The 5328-nt window shown below is 45.3% G+C and overlaps 1 pseudogene; it reads left to right on the plus strand.

The window, feature by feature from the left end:
- The first annotated feature begins 1437 nt into the window (after positions 1-1437).
- LOC109547244 (mevalonate kinase pseudogene) lies at positions 1438-4936 on the plus strand (annotated as a pseudogene).
- Positions 4937-5328: the final 392 nt, after the last annotated feature.

Consider the following 5328-nt stretch of genomic DNA (forward strand, 5'->3'; position numbering starts at 1 on the left):
CTGGTTCACTGGAGTCCCTCTAGGCTTTGGGTCTTTGCACAGTAACAACTGAGGTCAATCAGTTATTAACGCTTCCTCTAATTATTCTCCAAGACATGGGAATTCACATTAAAGTGGTAACCTAGCAAAGCTGGGTGACAGCTCTCTGCCTCTGTGTGTGACAACAGCCAAGCTGCTTTCATTCTCAAGGTCATTCTTCTGATTTGTAAAATAAGAATGTCCTACCAACAATGTTTAAGACAGGGATATTTGGGTCAGCAATAATGATGACACAGTCACAAATGCAACCTGTCACAGCATCTCCCAGTGTCTGTAAAAGCCTCCAGAGTTACTGTATCCTTTCACGTGGGCCCACTCTGGACCACAGGGCTAGCAGTGGAGACTCTTAGCTGCCCTGACTCCCTCCTCCTCCGTACATGGGAGGTGAGCATTCTCATGTGCTATAAACAAGACCTCTTGCTTTGTCACAGGTTCAAGTTCACTCTGTCTTTCAACAGATTCCCTCTCCTCACTGTTCTGCTTAGTACAACTTTGCATTTGACAGAGCTCCGTAATTGCAGGAATCTGTAGAATGTTTACTCTGGCTGATTTAAATAGGGCAGCAAATCGTCTGACATTCCCCCCCTTAAGAGATGGAGAGCTGTGTCCCTGCCCTTGAATCTGGGCAGGTTTCTGACTGCTGACACCAATAGAGTATAGCTAACGTGACACTATGGGACTTTTAAGGCCAGGGCCCTCTTTCTCAACCTTTTTTATTCATTATTTTCCCCCTAGAAAGCCTGTTTAGACATTTTATCCTACTTGCATTTCCAACTCCATAATATTTTAATTCCACAAATATAGTTCTTGTACTGTATGTATATCTGTGTTTTTTTACACAAAAAATAATGTTTTTCACACCTTTTCATGAATCAACTTTCGACCCCAGAAAGCAATATCACCTCTGTTGAAAATGCTTGGACTAGGCCATAAAAGGCCAGGTAGCTTCCCATGGATTCTCTCGGAACTCTACTCTTGGAGCTTTTAGGTGCTATGTATTAAGTGTATATATAGTATATATATATATATAAAGACTACCCAGCAGCTGCCATGCTAGACAGACCATCTGGAAATACAACAAATACAGAAAGATGCCCCATAAGCTCAGCTATTCCAACCATCAGTCATGGGAGTCTTCCCAGCCCAGGCTCCAGACATGTGAGTAAAGAATCCTTCAAGAGGACCCCAGCTCCAGCTGCTGTCTGACTGTAATCACATTAGAGATACCAAGCCAGATTTGCCCAGATGAGCCAATCCCCAGAACCAGAGAGATAATAACACATAATTTGATCACTATGCTCTCACATGGTTTATTACCCAACAGATAGCCAGAACACTTACAATGTACCAAAAGCTATCCTAAGAATTCCACACTTATTCATTCATTTTATCCTCACAATGTCCTATGAAGTAAGTATATACATTTCACAGATGGATTCAATTCTGGCAACTCATCCGAGAAGAACCGTAGGACTGCACTTTGCTTGGGAGCTACTGCTCCATGGCTTCTTCTAGCTGTAACGTTTCTTGGTTCTTCTACCCATCATAATACCTGTTTATACATTCTTTTATTCAACAAGCATTTATTAGTCATCACAAGCTAGGTACCATGCTAAGCATTAGGGATAACAAAATTAGCTAAAAGTCATAGCTCCTATACTCATGGAGACTGCAATCTAACAGAGAGATAAAAATGTTATCAATTCAGTTTGATAAAAATTATAAGTGTAAGGCCAGAATGCTATGGATACAAGTGGAGACCCAAACCAGAAGAGGGGCAGGGGGAGGACAGGGAAGCCTTTCTTGGAAAGAGTGGCCTTTGGAAAGAGTTTTAAGAGAGAAGAGACACATGAAGGGTCTGAGATGGCAGTATAGGAAAACCCTGAGCTCACCTCCTCCAACGGACACACTGAATCTACACCTACATGTAGAACAATTCCTCCAGAAGAAAACCTGAAGACTGACTGAATAGCTACTGCCTGTAGAAGGACCACATAGAAATGTGTAGGAAAGACAGAGAATGGTATCCACAGGAACCCCACTTCTGACTCAGTGACCGACAGTAAGGAGCGATATTGCTGAGGAGCTAAACTCAGACTCACCCACACTGGGACACTGAGAAAACAGCAGTTTAAAGGGCACCTAGACTAGAGGGGAAATAAATCCATTTACTAACCTTAGAGCTTCTGCCAAATGGGCAAGGAGCCTTCTCCAGGATTGGAGGTACCAGTGAGCACCATTGTTTGAGTCCCTCCAGGACTTCCCTTGGCCCACACCCACTCCAGCTCCAGTCTTCTGCCAAAGTGGCCTCAGGCACGGTGCCCCTAAGGGACTTCCCCTGGCACAGGCCCATTTCGGCCCCAGCCATACTGTCAAAGCCACCAGTTACAAGCAGTCTATACAGGGGACACTTCCTTACAAGGCCACTCCTTCAAGACCAGGAGAGTAGCTTTTTTGACTAATTTATAGAAACATAAAATGAAGGTCAAACAAAATGAGAGGGCAGAGAAATATGCACTCTACATAGGAGCATCTAGATATAAAAAGTAAATATTATCAGAAATAAAGGGAGAAATTGATAACACAATAATAGTAGGGGACTTTAATACTCCACTTACATCAATGGATAGATTATCCAGACAGAAAATCAATAAGCAAACACTGGCCTTAAACAACACATTATATTAGATGGACTCCCTCTCTCCCTCCCTCCCTCCCTCCCTCTCTCTCTCTTGGGCTCTGTCTCTCACTCTCTCTCCCTGTTGGGCTCTGTCTATCTCTCTCTCTCTCTCTCTCTACATATATATATATATATATATATATATAACATTCCATTTAAAAGCTGCAGAATACATGTTCTTTTCAAATGCACATGGAACATTCTCCAGAATAGACCACATGCTAGGCCACAAAACAAGTCACCATAAATTTAAGAAGACTGAAATCTTCTCAAGCACCTCTTCCTACCACAATAGTATGAAGAAAAAAAAAAAAGAAAATGATAGGCCAATGTCCCTGATGAATATAGATGCAAAAGTTCTCATCAAAATATTTGCAAACCAAATTCAACAATACATTAAAAGGATCATACGTCATGATCAAGTGGGATTCATTCAAGGGATGCAAGAATGTTTTGACATCCATAAATAAATCAATGTGATACACCACATTAACAAAACAAAGGATAACAATCATATGACCACCCCAACAGATGCAGAAAAGGGATTTGACAAATTTCAACATCCATTTATGATTTAAAAAAACTCTCAACAAGCAGGTATATAGAGAACAGAACTGAACCTAATAAAGGCCGTATATGACAAACCCACAACTAATATAATAGTCAATGCTGAAAAGCTGAAAGATTTTCCTCTAAGATCAGGAACAAGAAGACAAGGACGCCCACTCTCACCACTTTTATTAAACCTAGTATTGGAAGTCCTAGCCACAGCAATTAGGTATGAAAAAGAAATAAAAGGCATACAAATTGGAAAGGAAGAAGTAAAACTGTCACTATTTGCAGATGATGTGATACTACATATAGAAAACCCCAAAGGTTTCACAAAAAACAATGAACTATCAGAAAGAGAAAGTAAGAAAACAACCCCAGTCTTACCCCCCACCACCCGCGAGCTTGGGGATGGAGTCCTGGAGCAACTCCGGCTCGGGAGCAGAGGGCCTGTGGCGACAGGACTCCCAGGAGCCATGTTGTCAGAAGTCCGCTAGTGTCTGCTCCAGGGAAAGTCATCCTTCATGGAGAGCATGCCGTGGTCCATGGCAAGGTAGCACCGGCTGTGGCCTTGAACTTGAGAACATTCCTCTGGCTTCAGTCCCACAGCAATGGGAAAGTGGGCCTCAACTTACCCAACATTGGCATCAAGTGGGCCTGGGATGTGGCCAAGCTTCAGATGCTGGACACCAGCTTTCTGAAGCAAGGTGACGTCACAGCACTCACCCCGGAGCAAGTGGAGAAGCTGAAGGAGATGGCGGGCTTCCCCAAGGACTGTGCCGACCACGAGCACCTGGCTGTGCTGTCCTTCCTTTACTCATACCTGTCCATCTGCCAGAGTCAGAGAGCCCTGCCCAGCCTGGATGTCACCGTGTGGTCTCAGCTGCCCACCGGGGCCAGCCTCGGCTCCAGTGCCACCTACTCCATGTGTTTGGCGGCTGCCCTCCTGACAGCGAGCAAGGAGATCCCAAACCCGCTGAAGGATGGCGAGGCCACCAGCAGGTGGACTGAGGAGAACTTGGAACTAATTAACAAGTGGTCCTTCCAGTGGGGGAGGGTGATTCATGGGAACCCCTCCGGAGTGGACAACGCTGTCAGCATCTGGGGAGGAGTGCTCCGATACCAGCAAGGGAAGATTTCATCCTTAAAGAGGCCGCCAACTCTGAAGATCCTGCTGATCAACATCAGAGTCCCTCAGAGCACCAAGGCCCTGGTGGCCGGCATCAGGAGCAGGCTGAAGTTCCCAGAGATCATGGCTCCCTTCCTGACCTCCATAGATGCCATTTCCCTGGAATGGTAGCGGGTGCTGGGGGAGATGGCAGTGGCCCCAGCCCCAGAGCACTACCTCATGCTGGAGGAGCTCACTGACATGAACCAGCACCATCTGAATGCCCTCGGTGTGGGCCATGCCTCGCTGGACCGGCTGTGCCAGGTGACCATGGCCCATAGACTGCACAGCAAGCTCACTGGCACAGGTGGCAGGGGCTGTGGCATCACGCTTCTCAGGCCATATCTGGAGCATCCAGAGGTGGAGGTCATGAAGCAGGTGCTGACCAGCTGTGGGTTTGACTGCTGGGAAAACAGCATCGGTGCCCCTGGTGTCTCCATCCACATGGCCGCCTCCCTAGATGCCCCTGTCCGGCAAGCCCTGGATGGCCTCTGAGATGAAACCACCCCACCACGAAGCCCCTTCTCAGATTATTCTGGGCGCTGGAGTTGGCCTGAAACCATAAAACTCCTTGAAGAAAACAAGTAACCTTGTAAAACAGGGTTTTGTTTTGACAGCAGTCTTAGCAATACTTTTTTGGATATGTCTCCTCAGGAAAGGGCAACAAAAGCAAAATAAACAAGGGGGACTACATTAAACTAGAAAGCTTTTTCACAGTGGGAAAAAAACACCAACCAAATGAAAAGGCAACATACCAAATGGGAAAAGATACAAACTATATCTGCAAACTATATATCCACTAAGGGATTGATATCCAAAATATATAAAGAACTCATACAACTCAATAGCAAAAAACCCCAAACAATCCAATTAAAAAGTGGGCAGAAGAGCT

This window comes from Tursiops truncatus, chromosome 1 (genome assembly GCF_011762595.2).
Source record: "Tursiops truncatus isolate mTurTru1 chromosome 1, mTurTru1.mat.Y, whole genome shotgun sequence".
NCBI lineage: Eukaryota > Metazoa > Chordata > Mammalia > Artiodactyla > Delphinidae > Tursiops > Tursiops truncatus.